General features: G+C 40.1%; 1 protein-coding gene across 1 annotated transcript in view; it reads left to right on the top strand.

The window, feature by feature from the left end:
* Positions 1-15,406, top strand: part of SLC16A10 (solute carrier family 16 member 10) — a 145,712-nt gene that overhangs the window by 106,484 nt on the left and 23,822 nt on the right. The gene's annotated exons all lie outside the window — the stretch shown is intronic.

Consider the following 15,406-nt stretch of genomic DNA (forward strand, 5'->3'; position numbering starts at 1 on the left):
TGGCATGTGGGCTCTTAGTTGTGGCCGGCATATGGGATCTAGTTCCCAGATGAGGGATCGAACCTGGGCCCCCTGCATTGGGAGCACAGAGTCTTAACCATTGTGCCACCAGGCAAGTCCCAACAAGTTGTGTTTTATTTTATTTTATTTTTAAATTTTTAAAAAATTTATTTATCTTATTTATTTATTTTTGGCTGCACTGGGTCTTCGTTGCTGTGCATGGGCTTTCCTAAGTTGCAGCGAGCGGGGGCTACTCCTCGTTGCGGTGTGCAGCCTTCTCATTGCAGTGGCTTCTCTCATCGTGGAGCACGGTCTCTAGACACGTGGGCTTCAGTAGTTGTGGCACACAGGCTCAGTAGTTGAGGCTCGTGGGCTCCAGAGCGCAGGATCAGTAGTTGTGACGCACGGGTTTAGTTGCTCCACGGCATGTGGGATCCTCCCAGACCAGGGCTGAAACCTGTGTCCCCTGCATTGGCAGACAGATTCTTAACCACTGCGCCACCAGGGAAGTCCCCACAAGTTGTGTTTTAAAACTAGAAATGAAATTTTGAGGCAAATAAGCCGATAAGTGGGACATGTAGTACCTTGGGAGATATTTTATGGCTTTGGTTAATGCCAAATGCTCTATGGCTCAGTACAGGAATGTAGCTGTTAGACCTCACTGGCCAGGTCACCTCTGGCCATGTTGTAGTGACAGCAGGAATATTATCCCAAGCCAGAGCTCAGGGTGCTGAGCCATGCAAATAGGAACAGCAGACATGCTTTCATCTCTTTTGCGGCTTCCTCAGAGGGAGATTCAGGTAACATTTGTCAAGAATCTGTCATGTGCCAAGCATCTCCACAAAATCTCAGGTAACCATCATAAGGATGAGTGTAATAAGTGTAATAAATAACTATATACTTGGAGCTAAGGAAGCAACTCTGCTAAGTTAAGCTATGCTTAGTCGAGGTCACTCACTGAGTTTGCTCAGAGCTGGGATTTGAACATAGATCTTGGACTCTAAGTCTCATGTTCTTTTCGTAAAATAGTCTGCTGTTCCTTTATCGGATCACCTCAGAGGTGGAGTGCTGCCTACTGTCAGCCACACTGGGCCTGGACCAGAGTTTTCTTTGCCTTGCAAGTTTCCCTCTATCCTCTCAGAACGAAGCACAGAGGCAGGGTTGGACCATCCTGGCACTCAGAGGATGCTGCGCAGCCATGGAGAGGACTCCTGAGGAAACAGGCTAATGGGGATGATGGGATACCACCTAACCTTTCTTCCAGACCCCACATCTCCTCTTTTGCTCTTTAGTACGTTGTGAATATGAGAAAACTGAATTGCTTTTCACAGCCTGTGACAAGCAGAACATGGAATATACATAGTTTTATGTTCAATTTTGTTCCCTATAATAAACATTAAGCATAGCAGAAGAAAAAGTGGACAAATGTATAAATTTATAGCAAGAGCTATCATATGTTTGATTAATAACATAAGTACTATTAGAGGAAAATGGAAAAAAGCAAATTGCTTGAATTTTAGAGTTATATATAAACTCTCTGAGGCCACTGATGTCATTAAGTGTCCTGAGAAGGCCCTAAAAGCCTTGGAAAAGCTGTTCCTTCTGTCTTTTTTTTCTCCCCCCAGCTATATCTGTAATGTTTTTCTTCTTTTTAAAATGAAGTATAGTTGATTTACAATATTATATTAGTTTTGGGTGTACAGCATAGTGATTCAATATTTTTATAGGTTATACTCCATTTAAAGTTATTGTAAGATATTGGCTATATTCTCTGTGTTATACAATATATCCTAGTAGCTTAATTATTTTATACATAATAGTTTGCACCTCTTCATGTCCTACCCTCTATTTTGCCCCTCCCCCCTATCCTCTCCCCACTGGTAACCACTAGTTCGTTCTCTGTCCTTCTGTCTTGTTAATGTGTAAAATTCACCAGGTCTTTTGTTTTTTTTTTAATTAATTAATTAATTTTATTTTTGGCTGTGTTGGGTCTTCATTTCTGTGCGAGGGCTTTCTCTAGTTGTGGCAAGCGGGGGCGACTCTTCATCGCAGCGCGCAGGCCTCTCACTATCGCGGCCTCTCTTGTTGCGGAGCACAGGCTCCAAACGCACAGGCTCAGTAGTTGTGGCTCCGGGCCCAGCCACTCCGCGGCATGTGGGATCTTCCTGGACCAGGGCTCAAACCCGTGTCCCCTGCATTGGCAGGCAGATCCTCAACCACTGCGCCACCAGGGAAGCCCCGGTCTTTTGTTTTTAACTGTCTCATGTTTTATTTGTTAAAATATAATATACTTTTGAATAATCTCAGAATTTAACCGTAGTATGGATATTTGCTTATCCCTCAACTCATTGTATTAATATCAAATTAAAGTTTGTGCAAGCTTGAGGAACCTAAATTTAGCTGATAAGGGTTCTATCATGATTTTTATATCAACTAGAAAATACATTGTTATGATAGAGGATTAATAGAAATAGAAATCTTAATTTGAAGAATGTTCCTTTGTGAGGCTATACCTGGACATTGACTTTTACCCCACATTTACCAGGTGGCTCTGGTGAGGGGAAAGAATTGTCTGATCCATTGAGAGTATATTTCTGCTAGTTTAACCTTATCTCTAAGTTCTGACACACCTCTTTGGAAAAGCCCTCACAGACACTAACTCCAAGGATTACAGAGCACCAGGAGAAAAGGCCACTTTATGTATTCATGCTGTAGGGAAGAGTCTTGAGATCCAAAGGAAGTTTGAGGGCTGCACATCTCTTATGTATTAGCTCCCAGATGCCCTGCCACTTTCCGTTTTCCCCACTTTCTAGCCCCATTATCTGTATCTAGTTTTTTTCACCCCTCTACTTGTTGGCAGCTCACTTGTAATCAGAAAGTTTATATTCCCTCGTAACAAATTGGAGAAAAGCTCATTTAATGGTAGGTAGTGCCTACCATTTGGAGGCAAAATTGCAAACATGGACAACTGGTGTGCAGTTATGTAATCCAGCTGTATCTGCATCCATGTCAAATTCAACTGATTTATTCTCAGAGTAACATGACCAGAACAACTGTAGCATTCAGTCTTCAGAGCACGGTTTAAGATTCTGTGTCCCCAGTCCTCACAGCCATGCAAGGGTTTGTTTTAAATCATAAGTTTCTTTTAAACACATATAGTATTTTTTATTTCCCACATGTTTAATTAACATTTAGTTTATAAGAAGCTCCCACAAATATTCTCTCTCACTGGAGCCTCAGGGCCACCCTATGAGATGGGCAGGATCGGTTTCCATTCTGCAGGAAAGGAACCGGACTTGGGGTTGTTAAGACAACTTGCTTAGGGTTGAAAGGCCAGTGCCTGGTGCAGCTGGGGCTTGAGCCTGGTCTTCTTAAGAGTGTGGCTTTGAAGTAAGATATTTAAATGCCTGCAAAAAAAAGGACAGTAATTTAGGCGTTGAAGGGATTGTACGGGTCACTTAATTGCACTTTTCTTTTTTTTAAGTCTGGTAGAGGGACTGAGACACAGAAAGGTTAAGTTGCTTGCCAAATGTCACATAGTTATAAAAGTGGCAGAACCTGGTGTAACATGCAAGAATATCCGTGGAAAATGAATGGAAGCTTATCGTAGCCTAAAGTGTAAATGTGTATGTAGTAGAAACTGAATCATTAGAGGAGTGAAGTTGTCTCACCTTACATAACTCTAGTCAATTTATAGGGTTCATTTCCCAATCGGGAGGTTGCTTCCCCATTTTGACACAGTCTAGTTCTTCAAAGCTGCCAGTAACAGTTGTACTGGCTTTGTCGTCTTTCTTTCATGGATATATTTAGAGCTCAGGGTTATGGTTATTGTGTGGCAGAGCCCTGAGAATGCAGGATTCATAGCAGAATCCATGTAAACCAAAGGTTACTGTATATTGGGCCAGGACTGGGCTGCTGAGCTGACCTCTTCAGTTGTGTTTATCTCTGTTCATTGTAAGGTTCTGGCAGAAGGGCCTTGGTGCCCATTACATGTCCTCAGCCCTGGGATGATGATTGCAGACTTTTGGAAACATTTTTAAAATGATTTCCAATGGAGTTGCATAATCTGAAGAGTTGCCCTATCTCAGTCTTCTTGGCACTGCAACCAAATAAAAGAGGCAGAGTTGACGTTTTAATTTTGTTTTTAGCCTGGACACTAAACACTAGAGGCTAAGTACTAGGGGCTAAAGTTTCATTATTTCCTCCCTCCCTCCCTTCCTTCTTTTTGTTCTTGATTTGGTTTATTATTCTGATTATTGTTACTTTAACACTTATTAGCTATGCAGAATGCTATGGTAGTTTGCAGAATAAAAAGTAATCACATTGCTTTTTCACCAAGATTTTCTAATTTAAGTAATTTTTCTTCTATTTTTCATTCAAAAATAGGCTTATAAAATTTCTTTGACACAAGAATATTTCTTTGTATAGTGTATTAATTTAAATATCAGAAGTAACCATTGAGATTCCCTGTGTGCTGATTATATACACGTGCACAACTCCTACATTTTTTCCCTATTATGTGGTCTGGAAATGTTTTGTTTGTTCACTTATTTTCATTTCATTCATTCATTCCCATCCCAATGAACTTCCAGAAAGAATATAAAGGTATTTCCTTCACACATATATTTTCTGATTCAACTCTCACAGCAGCCTTTTATGAGGAAAGCAGTGCTAATCACTGGTTTCTCCCACTAATAGATAAGAACCTTGACCATCAGAGAGGTTGTATTTTGCTCAGAGTTGCACAGTCAGTGGCAGGGATGTTATTAGAGTAGAATTAGAATGGGTTATTCCATTCTGTCACTGTTGTATTTTCTTACACATATGTGACTTCCTCTAATTACAACTCAGTTGTACAGATTCAGGTTGAGCAGATTCAAGCATTCAAGTGAATATCTGACAAATATTCACTGAGCACCTGTTGGGTGCCTCTAGGTGTGGGGATGCAGTGGTGAGAACAGACGTGATCTCTGCTTTCACGGAGCTCAATAAATAAGTAAGCACATAAATAAACAAGGTAGTTTTCACATAGTGATATTTTCTTTGAAGAAAATAAAATGAGATGGAAGGTGATGGTGGGACGTAACCTTAGTTTGTAAAGTCAGGGACAGCCTCTTTGAGGAGGTGCCAGTAGGTGCCTTCTTTCAGTGAAGGGTAGCGTTAGGTATTTGGAAGATACAAAAATGATACAGCTTCCTATTGCCCTCAGGAAGCCTGTGACATGGAATTTCCCTAGTTTCCATCTTTAAGGCCAGCCAACAGTTGATGAATTTTTTTATTCAACTTATTTTTATCTGATATATTCAAATCTGCATGTTAGAATTTTAAAATTCTTGCATAGGACCCAAGCGTTGCTTTTTCTCCAGACTCTTCATTCACGACTTATAACTTCTGATAATACACTACAGTTTCTCAGTTCTCATGTGATTATTACAGGAGTGAATAGACATCCTCTCTCCATCACTTTATCCCCACTTTTCAGATTTTTTTCAGTGGTGTCTATGCTTTTCTTGCTTTTCTAACCTTGCATTTATTTCCCTGCAGATCTCAACATCTGCTGAAATTTGACTACTCAGGTTAGTGAAAATTTGCCCATTTATCAGTTTTGTGCCTTAGGCAGTATTCACCAGCATTCTCCTACTTGAGATGAATAAGAATCTTTACTTCTCTGGCCACTTGTGTGTGACTAATTAATGGCAAAGTTAAATATCTGCAGAACATTTTCATCAAAAAAAAGCTAGCTGGGTTGTGTTCGGGTTTTTTTGGAATTTTTTTCTTTCGAATTGTAATACACTAGCATAGGAACATGGTAGGAAGACATTACGTAATTAATACATAAGAAATCTAGAAAACTGATTATTTACAAATAAACTAAAACAGAGCTGCTGCTTTTAGTAAGGTAGAGTAAGTTTGTCATGTGTTCCAAATTGTATTTATTTAGCCAAAAATAAGTATTTACAAATAATTCAACAATAGTTTTTAGAAGTGATGCATGGTTTATTCAGGCATGAAAATTATCCCTAGAATGTAGGCCCCAAACTGCTAAAAGATTTAAAATTTGGAGGGAGAATGAAATCCACAAACGTTTAAGAATATCTAATTTTAACTTAAGTTGAAAAGCAGCAGTAGTGTATTTTTGTTAGGCCCTTATCCTGTATAATGTATTCAATGTAAGTATGGGAAAGGCTGGTGAAAACTGTGGATTTATCTACAAAATACATTGGGGAGTTTTGTGGGGGGAGTGTCCTAACACCTCAGGAAATGATAAAGAAGAACCAGGTAAGGTAGATTAGACAAGGGTAGGGACAGAGCCTCCTTTCCATTGCTCCATCCCCAGCACCGAGCATGTGCCTGGCACACAAATACTTTTTGACCAGTTTGAGGCTGAGCTATAGGTTGGTTGAATTGCTGGAATATGATGTCTACTAATTTCCCTACTCGTGACTACTTTTCATTCTAATAATACTTCATGTTCTTCAAATTCTTTTTTCTTTGATCCTCAATATACAACCCCTGGAGGTGAGAACAGTTTTATCTCCATTTTATAGGGAAAGGAGTTAGTTGCTTTTGAGACTTTCTCTGGCCACATACAAATAGTTAGTGACAGGGTGTGGTTTAAAGGTTAAATAATAGAAGTAAAAGTATGCTTATCTAGACTAGTGTCAATATGGAGTAATTTAAAGATACGGAAATGGGTGGCTCAAGGTACATAGTCAGCCCTGCTGAGGTGAAACAACACCTCTTAGGCCTTGTACCATCTTCCAAGCTGCTTCCAGGAGAATGGGATGCCTAGGTGACCACAGCCCAATAAGTAGCCTAACAGATGACCCACGCTCTTGACCCATGTACCCATCTGTGCAATTTAAAATGTTGCCGTATGTTGATTATTTAATTTATGAAGCATTATAATAGCCTCAACGTACATCCGGTATCCCTATTCCTACTTAACTGTATCTGCTTCTGTGAATACATTTTTTCCTTTTATGTTTCTTTCTTCTCGGGAGCTGTCTCAGGGACTTCTCACGATTCCCTGCCAGTGTCTCCTGTTCTTCAGCTCTCGGGGCTGCCCTGGATCCTGGAGTAGGGGTTGCCCAGTCCTAGGGTTCCCGTCCTACCTCTTCCTTGTGAGGTGCTTTCTAAGTTCTGTATCACGTTCACCTTCACAGCCACCCTGTCACACATCTAGAGCAGTGTGTCAGACCCAGTGCCTCCTTTTCTCTCCTGAAACGAAATTCCTAGGTCATGAAACCTACCTATATACATAATTTTTGAAAAAATCAGTAATGCCCCACTTGTAACACAAGGAGAAATAAAAAGTAATTCTTGAATAAAATAAAGGTAATGCTTGGGATATATGTGACAACATAGAGGAACCTTGAAGACATTATGCTAAATGAAATAAGCCAGATACAAAGTCTATGATTCCACTGAGATGAGATACCTAGAGGAGTCGAATTCATAGAAACGAAAGTAGAATGGGGGCTGCCAGGGACTTGGAGAAGGGGGGAAAATGGGGGTTATTATTTAATGGGTACAGAGTTTCAGTTTGAGAAAATGAAAAAGTTCTGGAGATGGATGGTGGTGATGTTTGCACAAGAAGGTGAATACTTAATGCCAATGACTATACACACTCAAAACTGGTTTAAATGGTGAATGTTATGTGATATAAATGTTGTTAAAATAAAAAACAATAATTGGAAAAAAGGTAATGCTTGGACACAACTATATCAGAAAGATAAAAATAGCCTCCACAGATTTCCGAAACAGCCCCAAGGGAGTGGTACTGCCACTATTGTGAACCAGTGTGCAGTATTGGTTTTAAACTAAGAAACTGATGCCCAAGATCTTAGACTCAATAAGGAGTAGAGCTCATAATTTGACTCCAAAGACTTTTTTCTTCCTACTATGCCTAGGCCTTCCAACTCTCAGTCCACAAAAGTTTTCTCTTTGCCATGCCAGCTGCCTTAATCCAGACCACTCAGGCTTTGTACTTTCTTATCTGTCCTAAAGGGGTGTGGTCCTTTTCTTCCTGAACACTAAAATCACAAGACAGAACTGAACATGTTTAAAATAATGTTAATCACCAACACCCCCAAACTCTGAAATAGTCTTATTCTTAAGAAAAGGGTAAAAAATCGGGGTAGACAGTCTCAGAAGTATGAGAAAGCGACAGCAGTGGAAGGAAAACTTTTCTGGGCCTAATCCTAACAATTGCTTTTTTTTTTTTTTTGGACGTGCCCCGCAGCATGTGGGATCTTAGTTCCCCAACCAGGGATCGAACCCATGCCTCCTGCAGTGGAAGCTCGGAGTCCTAACCAGTGGACTGCCAGGGAATTCCCTAATCCTAACAATTTTTAATCTTCATTCAGATAAAATTTTTTTTGAATTTTATGTGATACTAGGGAGAGAGTTGGCAATTAGATAACTCTTGGAATTAATAGAAAAGACACTCACTATGGTGTGCCTTACGAAGACTAGAGGAGAAAGGAGGCCAGATGGCTTTTGGTAAAAGGGTTCTCTAGCCAGCACCACTAGTCTGAGGGAATCTTAGTGAGGAGAGGGTAGAAGAAGGTAGAATTTTCATGGAAGGATCAATCTTTTTTCACTTTAGAATTAAGGGCAAAATTAAGCTGAATAAGAACTAATAGTGCTCTAATTTCTCTCAAAAATTAGATCTACCTTAAACAAATTAAAATTTCAGTAAAACAACAGTCTACACATCTTTCTGTGTTCAAGAAGAAATAGAACCAATTATGATAATTTACAAAATATCTGGCTTATTAGCATTATAGCCAGGGTCATTAAGTTATAAAATTACCCAGGAATCCTAGTGATTTAAATAATACTTTCTGAAATTATCCCTTTCTATTTTAAGATGAAGTCTATCTTAAACTTCTAAAATTTAACCTTATTGAACTAGCCTTTTGTTGGGTATATTTGTTCAATTTGGACTACTTTTCCAAATTCATGCAATTCAACTAATGACTGCAGACTCCATAACCCACACCTATCGATTTGCATGTACATTTAGCTGATAGGTGATTTTATCACCAGATAAATCCAGGAGTAAGTTTAAAAGAGCATATCCCCCCCCACCTTTTTTTAAACAAATACAAACATAGAAACACATGATGCCTCAGAAGAGCATTAATCACAACCAGGAGTCCACATCTTTGGAGACCTTTCTATCACCGTGTATCTTCAAAGTACTCTACTAAAGCGTTAGTCAGGCGGTCATGCAGTGGACCATGGCTGAGACCTCCCGAGCCATCTTGACCAGAGTAGAGACAGTCTATCTCCTTCACAGATGGGCACTGTCTTAACAATCACAGTCCATTGTGTTCATCCCAACTATCCAGGAACCAAGGGTCTGAGAGAGTGGTGACCCTGGTGTGCCAAGAATGAGACTTCAAGAAAGAAACTCTTCAGAATCATATTTGAATTTAGGTGGAATGAATAGAAGTTTTTTTAAAAAATGGATTAAACATCTTTTATTGTTCTGGAAGGACTAGAATAATTTTTGATAATTTGAGAAATATCTGACACAGAAATTATTGTCAGGGTCACTAAATAATTTCAAGTTACCTAAAAATCCTAGTGACTTATTTTTTATTTTAAGATGAAGTTCATCTTAACTTCTGTAATTCAGGATTATTTGAACTGGTATCTGAATCCAAATTGGTTTTGACAGACACTTACTCTAGAACATGTTGCCAAATCTTGATCTGATCTAAATAATGCTATGTTAAGGATGGACTTTTCTTTTTTAATCTAAGGAAAATTATTTTTCAAAAAAACAAAAAGAAAAATGAAGGGTTTAAAGAATTTTTAGAGTTAGAAAATGTTTTCAAAATCAGACCAAGGTTTTCCAAACCATTAGCTATCTTCCTTCCTTCCGAACTCTTTTTCTACCCCTTGGTGGCTGTTAAATAATTTTCCTGGAAACTCTTCCCTCTTTTTTTCTCAGTCCTGACATTTATCTGTCTTAACAGCGCCATGTGTGAATACTTGCACTATGGAAACCCATCTTAATGAAATGGAAAGACTGGCCGTTTAAAAAAACAAACAGAACCAACTACCCATGCCTCCTAGAGTCCTGCCAGGCCAAAGGTCTGCCCTCCACTGGGTCAGCTGCTGAGCAGGCAGGCGGTACCCGCACCACGGGTTTAGTCATGTCAGATATCTTACTAGTAGAGAGACAGTGGGCTGCCTAAGATGTTAGTCCTTAAAAATGTTGGCAGGCAAGGAAATTCTGCGTTTTCACTTCAAGTAGATCTTGGAGCTGTTTTATTTCAAAGCACAGTTTATCAAATTTAACAAGTTAAAATGATGTTTTGAGGCTGACCTAATCAATGACTGTCTTATGGCTACAGAGTCCGATTTCAGTATTATATGATATAAAGGGCTTAATTTTATGTACCCATATCTATGGACTTAGTTTCCTGCTATCTTTAGTCACCTCACTGGGCTTGCTGGTGTACACTACCCATGTAAAACTTCCTCAGGGAATGAATGCCCTTTCTTCCTTTTCTTAGCAAAAACAGAGAGAGAGAAAACACAGTTGTTTAAAAAAGAAAGAAAAAAACCAAACCAAACCCTCGTTCCATTCAAAAGATTTCTGTTCATCTTTCTTTGAAGTCAAAGGGTAATATAAAGTTTTGATTTGCAGCAAAATCTGAGATTATCCATTAACCACTCTAGCAGGCCTTCTACTGCCTTTCAAATGTACATCTAATTTTTAAAGGGACCAGGCTCTTTTCTTTGCGTTTACCTTTCAAAAAGTATATTTAAGTAGAATGGTCTTTTAGAGTTACAGAGTAGCTTTTCAGATGTTGAAAGGATATATTCTTAGAAAAACTGCATGCAAATGAGAGGCAACAAGCTGAAACTTCATGCAAATGAGAGGCAACAAGCTGAAACTGCTAATCTCAGGAGTGAACAGCAAGTGAGTACTCTGAATGCAGCATCTCTTTTGGGAAGTAGGAAGCTGCAGAAATCATTCTGAATTCCACAAGCCCTGAAAATACTGTGTAGCATTTACTATCCCATTTTTGAATGTACTGCGTAAATGTAAATCATACAGGTCCCCTGTCCTCGCCAAGAGTTTATTCTCAGACACAGAAGGAGTGCACGTGACTACCTGTTGCCCACCTTCTTTTCAGCTTGATGGTATGGATCTGAAGGGAGGGCAGAGGATCAGGGAATCAAATGCTCACAGACAAGGACAGATGACTGCTGTCTGGAATCTGTTAATCTCCCAAAGGGCGCAGTAACTGCAACAACAGTGGATGATAAATATTGTTGTTTTGTTTTTCCTCAGTCCTGCAAAGGCAGTTGTAGTTTCAATAGTCCCATAGCCTGCAGTGCTCTATGGGGCCCGGACCGGGGCACAAACCCGGGTCCCCTGCATCGGCAGGTGGACTGTCAACCACTGCGCCACCAGAGAAGCCCTCCCTTCTTTCTTAACTACTATACACCCCCAAAGATGTATAGTTTAAATTGTATATACCAAAGTTTTATCATGTTTTTATGTAATAAGTTACATAAAAGATATTAAACAAAAACCACCCATCCCCTTAAAAAGTTGTGTGTGTGGAAGGACAGTAAGGCTAATGACCATCATGGCATGGCCAAATAACACAATCTTAGAAAACAGAACTATAAGTAATTATTAGACTTTTTTTTTTTTTGGCTGCACCGTGTGGCTTGTGGGATCTTAGTTCCCTGACCAGGGATTGAACCCGGGCCCTCGGCAGTGAAAGTGCCGAGTCCTAACCACTGGACCGCCAGGGAATTCCCTAATTATTGGACCTTTTGGACCAGTGACCTCCTTGTTTTGCAGATGCGTAGCATCACTGGATTTCAGGGGCTTCCGTAAAGTGAGTTGGGATGCCCTTCTGTTGGGCTATCTTCTGTCGTGAAACCATTTGTCAGGGAGAAGCTTGAGTTTCTAATGCACTTACGTCAGCTGTATTGGACCTGGTTTTGTACTATGGCCACCCCAAACTGAGCTTCCTTCATGGTTGACTCTCTGACAGCCAGAGGACTCAGTCTGGGATCTCAGTGGAAGAACACTATCTGATGTCTCCAAATGTCTGGTACTGAGGCTCTCTGTAGGGAAGAGGTAGAGAGGGGAGAAGCCAGGGCTAGGCCGATCCAGCAGGAGGGTCACTTTCTTAGGCTGCTGCCCTCGACCTCTCAAAAACGGCTCTGCCTCTGGGCTCTAGTGAGGGGGGAGGAACTTCTCCCTTCATTTGGCTGGTCAGAAACATGTCATCTATAGAGAGAGGCTGAATCACCATTTACTTGAAGTGGGGATGGTTAGGAGGAAAGGGGGTAAACTGTGAGCTAGTGTGTCTTTCACCCGTGGATAAAGAATGAGCAGATATTATGGGATTTAAGTTCTTGGTTATTTTTGGATAACAAAACAATAAATAGGGTTTCACACAATCCAAAAATGGCTTCTGTGATTAGCGAAAGTTGTTTGAATGATGGAAAATGTTTCAGGAGCAGGCAGCGTTCAAGCTGTCAGTCAGCAAGGCTCTGGTAATCCCTGAAAGGTGTGCAGCCCTGGAGTAAACACATGTTTAGAATAGAAACAAAAGACTAATTCCCTAAAGGCACTTGCACATTTGGATAAAGTCCACTTTAAACCACTGCCGTACAAAATGGCGTTATCCCCTGTGTAGATAGTGGCTTCTAATATAAGCTTTGCATCGGTTTAAATAAGTTAGGTTAAATACGGAAACATCTGTTGAACATTTTCATGTCCCTTTCCATGTGACTCTTTATGGGAAGTAATCAGTTTTGCCCAGTGTTCATGCATTCTGCTAAACTAAAATGTGTGCCAGTCTCCAGAGGATAGAGAGATGGGCAGGGATTCGTAGAATAGTTGGTGGCAGTCATGGGAGGCCTAGGCTGCAAGTAGAACACGCCAGCTTTCCTGGGTACTACTCCCTCACCAAGAAAGGCTCTCTAAGATCCAGAGATGCAGCATCCCCCGATTCCATTCTCCAATCACCCGGATTCCCTTACTTCCTGACAAAAATCCAAAAAACAAAAACAAAATAAACCTCAACTTTATTTTGCAAATTTTGGCTGAGGGTGGGGAAGGAGGTATTAGAAGCTGTAGTTCTTGCTTTACTTCAACAATGACAACAATAATAAAATTCAATGAAATAATGCCCCTTATAGCTGAAGAAGTAAGTTTCCACTTAAGTGTAATTTGAATTTACCAAATTTACCTTATTTCAAGAGACCCAAAACATTTCACCTCATTATTTCTTTTAAGGATTACAAAGTGTAGAGCAGGGGGAAAAAACAAACGACTAATAAAGGATAATAGCAATTTGGCAGGCAGGTGTTCTTAGTTTCATCAAAAGAATGACTAGCATATTCAGTCTTATTTGAATACTAAAGAATGTCTTAAAAAGTTATTCTAGATCCTTTGGGTGTTTCCTAAAGTGGATTAATAATCAGAGTCTGGATTCAAATTCCAAATAAAGCCGATGAATACACATAATTATTATCTCCCCTGCCTTAGATCAGGTTATTCATTTTCTTCAGAATTGAGCTGGAATCCATCTCTGATAAGGACTTGGAGGAATTAGCCAGTTTGAGGTCACTTTTATCAATAGCTGTTTTATCTTTGTGACCATAAGTGAATTTCTTAGACCAGCACTGTTCAGTAGAAATATAATGCAAGCCACATATGTAATTTTAAATTTTCTAGTAACCACATTTTTAAAAGTTAAAAAAAAATGAAATTAGTTTCATAATATATTTTATTTAGCCAATATAGCCAAAATATTATTCTAACATGGAATCAGTATTTTAAAATTATTGAGATATTTTTTGTGTTTTTTTTTTCCACTAAGTTTTCTAAAATTTTTTTTTTGCGTTTTACACTTAAAGCAAATCTCAGTTCAAACTAGCCACATTTCAAGTACTGGATAGCCCACACGTGGCTAGCATCTACTGTACTGGACAGCACAGTGCTGACATGGTGAGGCTTGGCAGCAAAGTAGGGAGGCTTTATCGGTCAAACCAGGAGTTTGAGCTTTACCCTGAAGGCTGTAGGGTCATAGCAGAGCAGTGTTATTTTTAATTTTGAACTTAATCAGGTGGTCTCAGAGAATGCAGGTTAGAGATTCAGGAGTTGCGAGCTGTAGCATGAAGCACGTTAAAGGCTGTTGTAGGGGTCCAGGTGAGGAGTGATAACCCAGACTCAAACACTGGGGGGGACATGGACCAAAGGAAGAGTGTCTGAGAGATTTAGGAGGTAAAATCATCAGAACTGGGTGGTGACTGCTGGATCTGAAGGGAGGGAGGGGATAATCTAGGATGGTTGTCCAGTTTCTAAACCTGGGTAGCTGGGCCAGCAGTAGTGGTGGTAACTGAAACGGAGGGAGGCAGGCTGTGAGGGGGTGAGTGCGGCAGGGTACCAGCTGGGCCATTGCGCTTTCCGGCAAATTTGCTTTGCAGGCTTTCAGAATTCAGGCCAGCGTTTGGTGTAGGGGACAGTGAGTCTGTTTGAAACAACTGTTTGTTATAATAGCTCAGTGATTTCAGAGAAAGCAGTGGGAGTACAGACATGCTTTTTCTCCTTGCTGTGAGCACTGATAGGTGATCACTGAGAAAGTGGAAGCGCTGAGCAAGAGGTGGGAAGCGCGGAACTTAGCGGCCACGGGAGCAAAGCTTGTGTTAGACAGTGGGTGCTGAGCCGCAGGTTTTGTCACCCATTATAACACCTGCTAGTCACACTCCTTTTAAAACATTGTTGGGTTGTAGATTTGCAGTCACTATTCGAAGTAGACTGTAAATTGAGGGAAAAGGTCCTTTAAAAAAAAAAGGCTAAAATTAATATCACTATTAACTGTGTGTCAGGCACTAAGTTCTTTACAGAGATACTTAATCCTCACAAACACCCTCTTGAAGTATTGTTGCTGTCTCCAATTTACAGACAAGGAGACTGAGGCCCTAGAGATTAACAACTTACCCAAGGTCACAAGGCTAGCAAGGAATGGAACCAGGACTTAAATGCAAACATTCTCTCTCCAGGCCTTTCTTCTTTCTGTTAAACTGACTCTATTTTTATCTGTTCTAATGCCACACAAATAGGCAAATCCTCAGGCGGAGAACCTTATGCTTTTATCCTGTAAGCTCCAGTATAACTTATTTCAGTTTGGTTCAGGTCCTCCTAGAAGAGATGAAACTCCAGAATTGAGCCTTAAACTACCTTTCAGGGGAGCAGATGATGGCTGGATCCTCGGGTGACCTTGTGAGGACAAGGTGGCACGGTGTGTTCAAAGGTCTCTTCCTTTAGCTCATGGCCCAGTGGTAACTGATAAAGGGTGTGCTGGTTACTTTTTATTAAAAATTTTTTTAAACCCTCTTATAAATATTA

This window comes from Delphinapterus leucas, chromosome 12, assembly GCF_059928025.1.
Source record: "Delphinapterus leucas isolate spDelLeu-1000000601 "Yukka" chromosome 12, BTC_Dleu_Yukka2, whole genome shotgun sequence".
In the NCBI taxonomy this organism is placed as follows: domain Eukaryota; kingdom Metazoa; phylum Chordata; class Mammalia; order Artiodactyla; family Monodontidae; genus Delphinapterus; species Delphinapterus leucas.